This window comes from Phycodurus eques, chromosome 4 (genome assembly GCF_024500275.1).
Source record: "Phycodurus eques isolate BA_2022a chromosome 4, UOR_Pequ_1.1, whole genome shotgun sequence".
Lineage (NCBI taxonomy): Eukaryota > Metazoa > Chordata > Actinopteri > Syngnathiformes > Syngnathidae > Phycodurus > Phycodurus eques.
In genome coordinates this window covers 23,022,686-23,038,734 of record NC_084528.1, presented here as the reverse complement: position 1 = coordinate 23,038,734, position 16,049 = coordinate 23,022,686, and the positions used below count along the sequence as shown (strand labels likewise).

At 39.5% G+C, this 16,049-nt stretch overlaps 1 protein-coding gene across 4 annotated transcripts in view; it reads left to right on the top strand.

The window, feature by feature from the left end:
• Positions 1-949: 949 nt before the first annotated feature.
• tmod4 (tropomodulin 4 (muscle)) overlaps positions 950-16,049 on the top strand; it is a 38,493-nt gene continuing 23,393 nt past the window's right edge. For 2 of the 4 annotated variants that reach the window (XM_061674695.1, XM_061674694.1), the window contains exon 1: positions 12,758-12,983. The gene's annotated coding sequence lies outside the window, so the exon portion shown is untranslated. Of the gene's footprint in view, positions 1,301-12,756; positions 12,984-16,049 lie in introns of those variants that run through there. The other 2 variants (XM_061674696.1, XM_061674697.1) reach the window with 2 other exon arrangements.

The window sequence follows — 16,049 nt, the reverse complement described above, 5'->3', positions numbered from 1 at the left end:
TGCTTCCGGATCCTGCTTTCAGATTCTGTTTGGTTAGTCGTTACGTGACCCCTGAACTGTGGCATGCTGAAAAAGTTCCAGGATAGAGCGTGCACACTGAAAAAAAATAAGAAGAAAATAGTAATTTCTACATGCTCAAGGTGTTCGGGTCATGCGATAACATTGTGACCAAAACGAAAGTCAAAGAACAGAGCTTTCATTTTCTCATAAATATGTAAAGGTTCAGCACTGTGTAGTAGTCGTTCGCACATCTATCTGCCCTGACATTGACTGGCCACTAGCCCACTGCTTGTCAGAATTAGAATCGATTTGAGGTGGCTCAGGAGCAGTGGCTCATTTTCCATAGCTGTGAATGTGCGTGAAAATGCTTTGTTTTCAATATTGTAACATATATAACATTGCATGGCGACTAGTCCAGGGTGAACCTTGCTTCTCTCTCCAAAAGTAAGCTGGGATAGACTCCAGCTACAGCTTGATTGTGGATCATGCAGAATGGAACCGAGTTCAAAGGTTGTATCATATTATTTTTTTCCAGCTGACTCACATTTCTGCTGACCTGTTTGTCATGTGACAACTTGTCATGTGACAGCTCCCTCATCAGCATGATTTTGGATGATTGGATTCAAGCACAGGTGTCAACAGTGCGATAAAAGCAATGATTCACGTAAAGGCGAAACAATTAAAATGTAAATTATGCCGCTATCATGGGAACTTTGACTCCCTTCCCACGCACACACGTATACACACACACACATAAACACACGCCTACGCGCAGGAAGTGGATAACCTCATGACTGAGGTTGCTGTAAGTTTGGCCATTTTAGCGTGCTAGCTTCTGCTTTTAGCGCCCATTTTGAATATCACATCTGCCTGGCAGCACTCATGTGAATGAATGAACAACTTCCTGTTTTTGTTTGACTTTGAATCAGTTGAAGCCTAAAGTTGTGTTTTATTCGTGTCGCGTTGTGTTGAAATTGTGTTAAAGTTGTGTTGTTTTGTGTTCCCTACTGCTGCTGTCAGTTAGTCCTTCTCGTTTGCTTCTTGCTCCAGTGCATATTTATAGTCAGTGGACGCTTTGACAGCAAAGCGCAAGAGACGGCTTGTCTTTGCCAGGGCCTGCACCTGCATGCCGAGCTATAATCGGGACGGGCCTTCGGCCTCCTCGTCCTCAGCAAACAGTTATATGCAGCTCATTTGTGTTTGACAGATCATTACATCACCTTTATCAACAACTACACAACAACTACATCAACAACTAAGAAACAATGAAGTCAACGACTACGGAACAACTACATGACAGGTGCAAGCTAAATCTTTACTTGCAAGACTCGACCTGCTAACTGCTCTGCTTTTGTTTTGTCTTCACTTTGAGTGTTTGTGTGTGCGCGCATGTCGTTTGTGTGTGTGTTGTTCATGTGTGTGCATATTTGCGTGACCAAGTTGGTTGGTGTGTGCATATTTGCGTGACTAAGTTGGTTGTGAAAGTGTGTGTGTGTGTGTGTGTGTGCCTGTGTGTTGTTTGTTGGTGTTTGCATATGTATGCGCTTTTAGTTCACGTGTGTATGTAAGTGTGTAAGTGTGTGTATGAATGTGTGCGTGTGTGGGTCTTGTTTGTGTACGTGAGAGCGTGTGTGCAAGTGGTGTCCATGTATGTGCATGTTTGTGTGTGTGTGTGCATACGTATGTGTGTGCGTGTGTGGCTACATCTGTGCATGCAGTGGGGTTATTGTTTATGTGAGTGTTTAAGTGTGTGTGCATGTTGTTCGTGTGTGTGCGCGTGTGTGTCAGTGCAAGTACTCTATGTGTGTGTTTTTCGTGCGTAGGTTGATGGTGTGTGTGTGTGTGTGTGTGTGTTTGTGCATGAGTGAAGTGCTAATGAAGTCATTTTCGTGTTCCCACGAGCCTCACATAGCTGAACTGAGGTCACATGACACACACACTTAAAATACACACATTGCATGCTGGTGCATGCTACACACACACACGCACTCACGCTAATAATCACTGATGTCATTTTTAGCTGCACAAGTATGGTCGTGTCGTTTAATTGGTCAATACACAGTTTTTGTTTGTCTTCCTCCTTCACATCCCGGAATTTTCCCGCCCAGTTTTCTTCTCTTTCTTCTCATTACCATTTTGTTCTCGTTTTTCAGATTTAAACTTATTTTACTTCAACGTGTGATGTCATCATTGTGATGTCACACACATCAGTACGTGGGCCTGACAATGACTTGCGACCAGTCCATCCATCCATCCATTTTCTGAGCCGCTTATCCTCACAAGGGAAGCGGGAGTGCTTGAACCTATCCCAGCTATCATCGGGCAGGAGGCGGGGTACACCCTGAACTGGTTGCCAGCCAATCGCAGGGCACACATGAACAAAAACCATTCACACCTACGGGCAATTTAGTCTTCAATTAATCTACCATGCATGGTTTTTTGGGGGGATGTGGGAGGAAACTGGAGTGCCCGGAGCAAACCCACACAGGCACGGGTAGAACATGCAAACTCCACACAGGCGGGGCCCGGGATTGAACCCCAGTCCTCAGAACTTTGAGGCAGACGCTCTAACCAGTCGTTCACCGTGCCACGACCAGTCCATTGTTTGGCTATATGTGCTCTGAATTTGACTGGCGACCAGTTCGTTTATCTACAGTGCCGTAAAAAAGAATTTTCCCCCTTCTGAAATGTGTTGTTTTAATTTTTTAAAACAATGCATTAGTTTCCTTACTTAAATGTTTAAAAGGTCATCAAACAAATGTATATATCAGACAAAGATAACCCAAGTAAACAATCAAATGCAGTTTTTAAATGGTGGTATTATTTATTAAGGGGAAAAAACATTCAAAGCTAGCTGGCCCTGTGTGAAAACATAATTTTCCCCTTCTTGAATAATGAATTGACTGTGACTAATCATATTTTTGGGGGGAAGCTGAATTCATTTTTACTGACCATACCTAAGCCTGATTACCCCCAGACCTGTTCAATCAAGAAATCACTTAAACCTGCCTGACAAAATGAGATCACGAGATCTCAAAAAGCTGCAACAAAATGCTACAATCCAAAGAAATTTAAGAACAGATGAAAAATAAAGCAATTGACATTGTTTAGTCTGGAAAGGGTTACAAATTAAGCCATTTGTAAAGCTTTAGGAACTCCAGCGAACCACGGTGAGAGCCATTATCCACAAATGGAGAAAACATGGAAGAGTGGTGAACTTTTCCAGGAGTGGCCGGCCTACAAAAATGACCCCAAGAGCACAGTGACGGCTCATTCAAGAGGTCACAAAGGAGCCCAGGAAAATATCTCAAGAACTGTAGGCCTCCCTTGCCTCAAAGTCTGTGTTCATGACCCTCCAACAAGGAAAGGACTGGGAAAAAAATGGCATTCATGGCAGAGTTTCAATTAAAAAACCACTGGTGAACAAAAACAAAACAAAAAAACATCAAGGCTCATCGTACTTTTGGAAAAAAAAAAAATATTGAAATGATTCCCAATATTTTTGGGGGAATATTCTATGGACTGACAAGACAAAAGTTGAACTTTTTGGAAGGTGTGTGTCTCGTTACAGCTAGCGTAAATGTAACACAGCATTTCAGAAAAAGAATATCATACCAACAGTCAAACATTGTTTGGTAGTATGATGGTTTTGGGGCTGCATACTCCTTCAGGACCTGGACGACTAGCTGTGATTGATGGAACCCTGCAGCAGGACAACAATCCAAAACACACCAGCAAGTCAACTTCTGAATGGCCTTTTGGAGTGACCTCGTCAAAGTCTGGACATAAATTCGATTGAAATGCTGAACTTAAGAAGGCCGTTCATGCTCGAAAACTCTCCACCGGTGTTGCTGAATTAAAACAATTCTGCAAAGAAGAGGGGGCCAAAATATCTCCACAGGGATGTGAAAGACTCATTGCCAGTTATTGAAAATGCTTGATTTGTTCTTGCTGCTGAGGGTGGTGCAACCAGTTATTAGTTTGAGGGGGCAATTCCCTTTTCACACAGGACCAGGTAGTTTTCAATAATTTTTGCCCCTTAAAAACTAAATTCACCGTTTAAATTGATTATATTTGATTATTCCCAGACTTTGGCTGGCGACCAGTCCATTGCTTGTCTTGTTGTGATCGCCCATTTACTTGCGACCATTCCATTATTTGTCTCTATGTGCCCTGACATCGACTGGCAACCAAATTGTCCCCCATTTGTCTTCAATGTATGTGCCCTGACAATGGATGGATGAATTTTAAGTCTTTGAAAGCATAACAACACTTTGGAGCTCGTTGATGCGTGATAATGGAAAAGGCGGAGTAGTAGTGATGTAGTGTGTCCTTGCTTGGTGGCGCGTGTCCACTTTCGACAGCGCTTTCGATGGCAAAGGAAAGTACCTGAGACTCCAAACTCTGTCGACCTTAACGGGTATGAACGCAGCTGAGAAGCTTTTTCATTTTTCATACTCTAAAACTGAGTGCACAACAATGACATCGACTACACAATTTAAGCAAAAGCTAAGCAAATTTATTTACATACCGCATTTCATACACAAGGTAACTCAATCTGCTTTACATGATTAAAAGCATTTAAAAACAAAGAAAAAAACAGCTTATAAACATTTAAAACAAAGAGAAAAAAGTGGAAATAGTCTAAAAAGCATGAGAGAAAAGAGTTTTTAACCTGAACTTAAAAAACATTCACACTTGGGGCTGATGTCACTTCTGTTGGCAATTTATTCCATTTGTGTGCAGCATAATAGCTAAATGCTTTGGACTCTGTGCGCCACTATTTAACCTGAGTCTCTCGATCTCAGAGAACCAACCGGGTTTATATTCCATTAGCATTTCTTTCATGTATTCAGGACCTAAACCATTCAGTGATTTATAGACCAGTAGCAGAACTTTCAAATCTATTCTAAAGATGACTGGAAGCCAGTGTAAAGACTTTAGAATTTGAGTAATATGCTCTGACCTCTTTGTTCTGGTCAGAACCTGAGCTGCAGCATTCTGAAAGAGCTGCAGCTGCTTAATTCTCTCTTTGGGGAATCCAGTCAGAAGACCATTACAACTGTCAAGTCTACTTGAGATAAAAGCATCACTCTGGATATGTTCTTCATATGGTAGAAGGCAGTTTTAGTAATTGATTTGATATGACTGTTGAAAGTCAGGTCGGAATCTTTCAGAACACCAAGGTTTTGGACTTGGTCTTTGGTTTTTAAAGAGAATGACTCCAGGTATTTACTAACAGCAATCCTCTTTTCCTCTTTTGCCAAAAACAATTATCTCAGTTTTGTTGTGGTTTAATTGAAGAAAGATTTGGCTCATCCAGTTATTTATCTGTTTTAGACAGTTTGAGACACTGCTAGCTATAACTGTGTGTCATCTGCATAGCTATGATAGTCAAAATTAAAGTTCTGAAGAATTTGACCCAAGAGTAGCACATACAGGCTGAACAGGAGGGTCCAAGAGCTTACCCTTGAAGGTCATTGCCATTCGATGAGATTGAACACTTCGAATGGTTACAAAATAACTCCTTTCCTCCAGGTAGGACCTGAAACATTTAAGGACTGTTCCATTTAGCCCTACCTATGTTTCCAACCTGTTCAGCAGTATATTATGATCTACCGTATCAAAAGCGGCACTGAGGTCCAACAGACCAGAATTGACACCTTTCCCGAGTCAGTATTCAACCTTATATCATTTAGCACTTTGATAAGAGCAGATTCTCTACTGGGATGAGTTTGGAAACCTGATTGAAACTTGTCAAAACGTCCATTTAAGTTCAAGAAATTGCTGAGTTGATTAAAAATAACTTTCTCAACAATTTTGGCTATGAAAGGGAGATTTAGATGGGTCTATAGCTTGCTAACATGGAAGTGTCTAGGGTTCTATTTTTCAAAAGAGGCTTAATGGAAGCTACTTTAAGAGCTTTAGGAAACTCGCCTGACTGAAGTGAGCAATTGAATATTTGCTGCAAATCAGCTAGCACAGACTTCGCAATAGCTTTGAAAAAGCACAAGAGAACAACATTAGCAACTAAATCGATAACATGAAAGACGACGCAACTAAATCAATGATTCCATCAATGGTGACATCAATGACTAAATCACAACACACAAGAATTACATTACAAACTACACAACTACACTACATCCATGCAATGCTAGATAATCCAGGCAGCCTCATGAAAACCACAATTGCACACAATACTTTCATACGCGTGAAAAAAATTAAAAATTAAAAAAATTAACTTCTCATTGTTAAAAATTAAACAAATTAACTTCTCATTGTTTGCTATCAAATATTGATATGAATCCCTTAAGTGTCTTTGTCTCCCCTGCATAAATTGTATAGAAATGATTGTTAGTTGGTTAATGAATGTGGTTAGTTAGTTAGTTGGTTAGTCAGTTAGCTACAAACCCCAATTCCACTGAAGTTGAAATAAAAACTACAATTTCCAGATTCTTTTCAAACTATATCTAATTGAATACACTGCAAAGACAATATATTTATTATTCAAACTAATGAACATGATTGTTTTTGGTTTTTGGTTTTTTGAAAATATTCTTTCATTTTGCATTTGTTGCCTGCAACACATCCCCAAAAAGCTGGGACAGGGGCAACAAAAAGACTGGAAAAGTTGAGGAATGCTCAAAAAACACCTATTTGGAACATTCCACAGGTGAACAGGTTCATTGGCAACAGGTGAGTGTCATGATTGGGTATAAAAGGTGCATCCCCAAAAGACTCAGTTGCAGTTTGCTTCACTGTGTGAGCAAATAGTCCAACAGTTTAAGAAACAATGTTCCTCAAGATACTAACTGCAAATAATTTAGGGATCTCATCATCTAGGGTCCATAATATCAACAAAAGTTTCAGAGGAGTTGGAGAAATCTTTGCACGTAAGAGGCAAAGCCTGAAAAACAACATTGAATGCCTCTGACCTTCGAGCCCTCAGGAGGCACTGCATTTTGAAAAAAAAACGGCTTCATTGTGTAAAGGATATTGCCACGTTGGCTCAGCAACACTTTAAAAAAAACATTGTCAGTTAACACAGTTTGTCTCTACATGTACAACTGCAAGTTAAAACTCTACCATGCAAATGGAAAGCCATATATCAACAACACCCAGAAATGACCAAGAGCTCATCTGAAACGAACTGACGCCAAGTGGGAAATTGTGCGGTGGACTGACAAGTCCACATTTCAGATTTTTTTGGGTAATCATGGAGGTCATATCCTGTGGGCCAACTCCCCCCCAAATCTTCCCCCAGTTGACGAATGGCCGTCCCCCCACTGATGTACGTATTTACAATGTGTAGTTGACGTTTGGCGGTCAGCAACAAAAATAGCAGTTTACTGTATGTGTACGTGGGTTAGCTTTGTCTATTTACATTTGTTTGATGATCTTAAACATTAAAGTGGGGAAACTATGCAAAAAGAGTTAGGTCTAATACATTTTCATTGCACTGTAGTTACAGTAGCTAATTTGTTAGTTCGCTAGTTAGTTTGTGCAAAGCAAAGCAAACAGCAACTTGCAGCAAATCCAAAATATGGGCTGAAAAAGTGCTGAGTCATGGCGCACCCCTCCCATGCCGCCGCGCTGACCAGGCAAATTTGGCTTGGAGCGGATGATTGACAGCAGTCATTTCGCACTTTTGTGTCCAAGCAAAACACAGCAGTGACTCTTATCAGCCCGCCCACACGCCAGCATGTCAATCAGTTACGTTAGCCCAAACATGTTGTGCTGACTCAGTGCTTCAACTCCTTTCACTCGCGCAGGAATAATGGACAAAAACATCTTTAAAATGGCAAAAAACGGGATTCATTTGTTATTCTGATTGATTGATTGATTGGTTTGTTGGTTGTGGTAGTGATGAAGCCAGTGGTCTAAACAAGATTTGGACCTGGAGGTTTTACTGGTTCTTCACTGTTGTTCAAGCATCATAGCACTCTTGCTTTGTGTTTTGTTTGCATAAATGACCCTATTGATTTTGACCACGAATGGTTTGCTTTCAGTTAGATTTATTCAGTCATTTTACTGACTTTTTAAAAATGTTTAACACTTTTATGTGTATTTGAGTTATTCCAAGATCTATTTCAGTAGTTGACGTTACTGACTTTAGAAATATATTTATATATATTATTATACATTTATTTATATATTTACTGCTGCTTCAGTATATAGACTGCATAATTGTATGTGCAATTTTATTTAATTTAGTTTTATTATTTATATGTTTTATTTTATTATTTTATTCATTACATTTTTAAATGCATATGCTAAACACTACACTGAGCTAAATGCAAAAAGGCTTTCAAAGTCAAAGTCAATAATATTTTATTGACTGAAGTTAAAAATAAATATTTTTATATGTTTATATCCATTCATGTTTTTTTTATTTCATTTTTATTATCCAATCTTGATTTTTTTTCCCGCAAAAGTTGACTTTACTGACTTTAAAAATATTTTACACTTTTATGTTTATTTTGTTTATTCCTTGATTTATTCAGGAAGTTGACATTACTGCTGAAATTTTGTTTCACAATTTTTAAAAATTTCATTTATTCCTTTTTTTGCAGAAGTTGACTTCACTGGTTTTAACAATATTTAACATTTTCTGTTTATTTATATATTCCTTCATTCCAAACAGTGACTTTACACACTTTTTAAAATGAATTCTATTTATTTTATTTTATTTTATTTTATTTTATTCCTTCATTGCTTGAAGACATTTACACGTTCATGGTTATTTTCTATTGCTTGATTTATTCTGCAAATTGACTTCACTGGAACAAAAATGTTGTTGTTCTCCCTCTCTCTCTCTCTCTCTCTCTCTCTCTCTCTCCCTCTCTCTCTCTCTCTCTCTGTGCGTGGGCAGTCATGGAATTGCCTTTGTTCCCACACATGTTCGTATTCGTCATGTGTATGATTGTGTAGTATTTTACATGTAAATGCATCGAGCGTTATGGTTTAGCTTCCATTGTGTTGTCACTTTAATCCCACCAAGTACGCCTCCGGGTAGCTATGTCGTCTTTTTTGTTTTTTTCCACAGTGGTGTGATTGTGTCTGTGAGGAGGCGTTTGGATTACCACTGGGGATTTTTAGTGGACTTTACAGTGAAATCGAAACTGGGGCTTTCGTGCATTCTGAAAACTTGACGATAAACACTTTCATTTAATTTTCATTAGAGCGCAAGCGAGCACGTTGTTGTTTTTAAACAGATTTAAAGGTCACGTTGTTACCTACACAGATGCTACAGTGAGGCCATTTAGATGAAAATCTGATTAATAAATAGCAGATAATATAATATATGATGAACATATGGCATTTTTTTAGGAGTAGTGGGGGATTCAAAATGCGGTCTAAAAAAACGTGAGTTAGTTAGTTGTGGTAAAAAGATTTCAGGACATGAAAAAGATCATTTGGGATGTTAAAATGCATGAAATTTATATTTATCATTTTAATGAAAGACATCCGCAACTTGCAATACTAGAGTTAGAATCGAATCAATACGTAAAAACAGGGTCAGTATTGTCAATCGCAGTAGCGCTGCAGATACTTTTTAATAATTAAGGTGGATGCATTTTCAAATGTCTAAATCAGAATTAATTTTCATGGCTTTGAGTTCAATTTTCTTGTGTTTTTCCTTTGGATTATGAATTTGTTAAAATCCAGGACAGAGGCAGCAAGACAGAAAAAATTCGACCAAAATCAATAACGTTTCTCCCCTCACTGCACTTTTTTTTCTTGAAGTGACAAAAATTTTCAGCAATTGTTATGAGAATATACAATAGAAATAATTACAACTATTTTTCTCTTTGTTGCACATCTTTCTTTGTTTCTTAAAAAACTAGCATAAAATGTATTAGTTTAGATTTTTTTCCCCCCCCCCAAGTGGAATGTGTTCAGGAGAATATATAATTAAAAATCAACAAATTGGCTCCCCTTCGTTGCACTTTTTTCTTGCTTTATTTGTTTCTTAAAGTTTCTTAAATACGCACAAAATAAACAAATTGTATAAAACATTTAACATATTTTTTTCAAGTTGAGCATGAGTTGAGGAAAATATGTATAAAATAAAAATCAAACAAAATGTTCCTCCTCATTGGACTTTTTCAGATTTTGTTTTTTTAAACCAAAAGTACAAAATTAAAATAAAGCTGTTAAATAAAACAGAAAAAAATTAAAAAAATAAAATCATAAAGCTGTTTTTTTTTTGTTTTTTTTTTTTTTACCCCAGTCAACTATATGATCATGAAATACAATACAAAAATAAAGCGAAATGTCTCCCCTTCAGTGCACTTCTTGAACACTTCTAAAAAAATATTTAAAAAAAAGAAAATGAAAATACAATAAATAAAATATAAATAACACAACGCCCTTGAATAAATAATGGCTTAAATTTGATGAACGTACAGCTACTATGCTACTGTATAAAGTAATCCCGTCATATCCATCAATATCAATTGGTATCATTATTATCCACAATAGTATCAATCCGCCTGTTACTTATGACAAAAAAGCACGTGCAATTGGCTTCTCGCTAAATTTTGGATTGTACAACAGTTTGATTCCTGTCCCACAAGGCATTGCACAATGTGTGATATTACAAACACTTAATGTCGGGGGTGACTAATTGACACTTCAAAGTCAACTCGATGAGTTTTGCTGTTGTTGTCTTCGCTTGGCCGCGATCCTCAAAGATGGTACAGAAGGTGGGAAAAGTACTCACACGCTGTACTTAAGTAGAAGTGCAGATACTTGTGTTTGAAAAAGACTGGTAAAAGTAGAAGTACTGATTCAAATCATTTAAGTCAAACTAAAAAAGTACATACTTTGAAATGTACTGGACTATTTCTTTCAAATATTGTTCACAAATCAGTTTAAATCTGTGTTCGTGGGCACTTCTGATTTGCCTTTACTATAGTAAAGAAGTACTTGGACTTACTTCCCACCATTGTTGTCCTCAAACATCTGGCGGCGAGGGCACGTCTGGGCTTGGCGCTTACATAAGAGTGATGACGTCATCGCCGCAGACGTGACCGCACCTCGATTGTGAGCTCAAGTCACGCTGGGAGGGACCGCTGAGGCCTTTAATGTGAAAATGTACACACGCACGCAGACTTCTAACATCTTACTGCAACTGATGTTTAAAAATGGGAGAGAGCACACGCCACTGGGAAAAAAAATAAAAAAATCAGTCAGTGATGGTATTGGTAGTAATAGCGGTGGTAGTGGCGATGGTGGTGGTAGTAGTAGTGGAAGTAAAAGTAATGGTAGTGGTGGTGTTTGAAGTAGTGGTCGTAGTAGCAGTAGCAATCATACTAACGGTGGTGGTAGCAGTAATAGTAGTTGTGCTATTGGTAGTGGTGGTAGACGTAGTAGTGGTAGTAGTAGCAGTTGTAGCAGCAGAAGTAGTGGTGCTCGTGGTAGTAGTAATAGTAGTCATAGTGCTATTTGTAGTAGTAGTAATGTTAAAAGTAGTGCTAGTAGTAGTAGTGGTAATAGTAGCGCTATTAGTAGTAGTAGTAGAAGTACTATTGGTGGTCGTATTAGTGGTAGTAGAAGTAGTAGTACTGGTGGTGTTTGAAGCGGTAGTAGGAGTAGTAGTCGCAGTAGCAGTGGGTAGGGGTAGTAGTAGTGGTAGTTTTAGTAGTCCTCGCGGTGGTGGTGCTGTTCAAAGTAACGGTAGTAGTGGTGGGAATGGTAGTGTTAGTAGGGTTAGTGGAAGTGGTGATCGTAGTGGTGTTGGTAGCTGGAGTAGTGGTAGTATTATTAGTAGCGGTGGTAGCAGATTTAAAAGTCTTAACAGCACAGAATAATGGCTCAGTATCATATTTCGATTGTAATCGAACCGTTACTCAATTTAATGGGAATGAGGTAATTGGGCTCAAAATGGGTTCCATTTTCACTGTGTGTATAATCTGTTTCTGCTTTTGCTCTTCTTGTTCCGTTCCGGTGATCAAGTGTTTGTCACTCTGGGCTTGGACGTGACCTCTCATCGTTTGTCATCCATGTTGGAACACTGATGTCACTCCACACACCCTCGTGCTTTTTATTTTGTGGTTGCCAGGCGACGTCACAAGGTGCTGTCCTCTTCCCCCCCCCCCGAGTCTCATGTTTCTCGCCGATTTCGTCAAACTTTCTCACTTTTTGAATTGGACAACTTCCTGTCACTTGCTTTGTGGAATTCACATGATTTCAATGTCGACTTCTTCTTCGCTTTCTTGCTCTCTTTCTTGCTCTCGTTCTGACACTGTTGTTGTTGCTGTTGCCCTCAAGCTGAGCTACATTCATTGAATGCCTTCCGTGCCTAAACAATGTATTTACAATGAAGCGGCTAAAAGAAAATGTCCTGATTTGAGTGTTTTTAGTCGGTACAAGTCTTGACATGTCAGCAAATGACTTGAAGTGAACTCCAATGCAGCCATGACTCTCTTTTTTAAGCCATCGTGAAGTTACTTTGGCTAACAATCCAACTTTTTACAGGTAGTTTGGTTCCAAAAATCGCAGCGCTTGAACAAGCATCCATCCATCCATTTTCTTTTACCGCTTCTCCTCACTAGGGTCGCGGGCTGCTGGAGCCTGTCCCAGCTATCTTCGGGCGGGAGGCGGAGTACACCCTGAACTGGCCGCCAGCCAATCGCAGGGCACAAAGAAACAAACAAGCATTGGCACTCACATACACACCTACGGGCAATTTAAAGTCAACCTACCACACATGTTTTTGGGATGTGGGAGGAAACCGGAGTGCCCGGAGAAAACCCACCCAGGCACAGGGAGAACATGCAAACTCCACACAGGCGGGGCCGGGAATTGAACCCCAGTCTCCAGAACTGTGAGGCAGATGTGCTAACGAGGCGACCACCGTGCAGCAGTGAGCTCTACTGGAAGAGATGCAGTGTCATTAACAGCAAGACGAAGAATCCCTGACGAACCCTCATAATTGTCATGGTTGTCACAGAGAGAAGAGAAAATATATGCCTGTGAGTATTGTCGTACGCTCTGCTTGTATGCGTTGCAGCTCCATGTTTGTTACAGTAGCAGTTGTTTGAAGCAGTGATTCGCAACGGGTGGGTCAGGACTCAAAACTGGGTCGTGGAGCCATGTCAGCTGGAATAGGCTCGAGCTCACACGCAATTCTAAATTGTCCATAGGTGCGAATGTGAGTTTGAATGCACGTTTGTCTATATGTGCCTTGACATTGATTGTGCAACCGGTCCACAGGGTGTACCCCACTTCTGTCGCCAAAAGTCAGCTGGGATAGGTTGCAGCTCAGCTGCGACTCTATATTTTCTGTAAGTGTGCATGGTTCTTTGTCTATACAGTATGAGTCCTGACATTGACAGGCTACATTTCAAGGTGTACCCAATTCTCTCACCAAAGTCAAGTGAGCTAATAATTAGTATTCCAGGGGGGTCAAGAGCACCCCCTTGCGCCTCCCCTGTTTATAGATTGATTTAAAAGAAAATGATGACAAAAATGTTTGCCAAATGGTGCTGACCTTGCACTTCCTGTTTTGACGCTTTCACATTCAAGTTGTTTTCAGAAAGCTCAGTCTCCATTTCGTTAGAAATGAAACTTGACTAAAAGTACGTCCGCATGACCTCAAACTACAGTCTGTGTTCTGTGCCCTCCCCCCGCCAAACGGAGCCCCCTCGGTGTTCCCCAGGCTCGGCCGTGTGTGTGGCATGTGCTTCGGCCTACCGCCTTCTCTTCACGGAGGGAGAACAAGGCCCCCCAGTGTGCTCTGTTTTCGACATTCCTGCAGCCTGACATCAGCCGGTTGCAGGAAGGACGCAGCCTCGCTCTTCGGCGTGGGGGGGCCTGAGGGGGGCGCCATGAATGCGGGGGCGGGCGGCTGCAGTCTGGCAGCCCGCCCCGACGGGCCTGCGCGGCCTCCAATAGCAACAATGCAATCAAAGGGACGCGTTACGTGCCACATGTTGTTTGCCGCTTCGGGTCTGAGGCCCCGCCGTCGTTAAGATGGATTAACACCCCCCACCCTGCCCCCCGTCCATCAGCCCCCCCATCACTGACGCCACATATGGAAATTGAGGTCATATGCTCAATGTAAATATTTATGCTGCTTGATCTGAAACGCAAGCCGCAGGCAAAATAGTTTGATGTAGAGTATGACAAAATAAAATACCCAGTATGCATTGTACACAACACATTTATTGATAGACTGATTGTTATATTGATAAATGGATATATAGTGTGTGCGGCACAGTGGAAGATGTTATATTGATAAATGGATATATAGTGTGTGCAGTATGGGGCAGACTGGTTAGCACATCTGCCTCACAGTTCTGAGGACCGGGGTTCAAATCCCGGCCCTGCCTGTGTGGAGTTTGCATGTTCTGCGTGGGTTTTCTCGGGGTACTCCGGTTTCCTCGCACGTCCCAAAAACATGCATGGTAGGTTGATTGAGGACTCTAAATTGCCCGTAGGTGTGAATTGTTTCTATGTGCCCTGCGATTGGCTGGCGACCAGTTCAGGGTGTACCCCGCCTCTCGCCCGAAGTTAGCTGGGATAGGCTCCAGCAAGCCCGCGACCCATGTGAGGATATAGCGGTATGGAAAACGGATGGATGGATGGATGGATATATTGTGATAATCCGACTTAACGAGCGTTCGCATTATCAGGAGTCCAGGAATGTTTGTTGCATTAATGTCGCATTTTTGATTAACTAAAATGTTTATTCATTGTTGTCATTTAACTATATTTTTATGTGATTTCTTTTAAATAATTAAATAGAAAATAATCAAATAAACCATCTTTCAAACACGTTGAACTTTTTTTGTATTAAATAATGGCTTTTTAAAGATGTCGAGGTAAATAAAATGTAAATGAGAAATATTTTAAGATATTTTTGAACATTTAATATTTTATTATTTTGACTTTTTGAATGTAAATAGTAATATATAAAATTATTTTGAAAATAATTTTTCCCTAAAATTCCTTAATTAAAATTAATTACATTTTATTCATTCATTCCCTTAGTTATTTATCTGATTAAATAATTGGTTTATTGATTTATTGTAAATAATAAATGACGTAAACAATATTTTTGTAATAAGTGATCAATTAATTGAAATTAAACTAATGATAAATAATAATAACAAAAACAGAGAATTAATATTTATTTTATGTATTAAAATAATATATTATTTTAATATATTACATTAAAGAAATGTACATTACGAAACACAAAAATGTAAACAAAAAAGCTTCATGCTAACACTTAACTCGAGTTTAATAACATAAATGTCAACAAATGACAATAATTCAATCGAAAGCTTATTGAACTTATTCAACTTGTCCAGACACACGTGAAAGAACAAAGTAAAGAACATTCTCTTTGTCACCATCAATTTGGTTGCTTTGCCCACGTTAGTCTTTGCGACTTGTGTTGTTTTTGAGGAGTTGTTGGACTCTCGTGTGTATGCGCGTGTGTTTGTGGTCCACGTGTTCGTGTACGTGACCATCTGATGCATGTGAAATGATTTTGCCTCAGATTCCAGTCTTCCTATCTTCCCAAAGTACGGATTCTGGTGAGAAAAATATGTCTATTCTTTCCTTACAAACGTTTAAGAATCAAATATTTTTAATAAAGAAATATTGAAGCACCGTGTTAAAGGTGTTATCATATTTGACAACATTTGTCAGCATTTCCTGTATATACGTAAATCGGAATTTAGTGCCACATTTTGCCACAACAAGCCGGGCAGCACTAAACTCTACTGGAAAAGCAACGTAATTAACAGCAAGAAGAAGAGGCAGAGAAGGTCTCCAACTAATCACTAGTAATATTTGTTGCACAATAATCCCCCCTCTGTTTCTGGTGTTGTGCTCCAGACCATCCCCGCAATAAGGGAAATCTGCAATATAGAAATACCTTCTTGAAGTTCAGCATAGACATGTTTTTACAGCATTTATGACACTTAAAACTTTTCCAAGGTCTTTAAACTCACTTTTAAAACAACACAAACACATACTGTATATTTACAAATATATAGACAGAGAGCAAGAGCAATGGATAACACAAA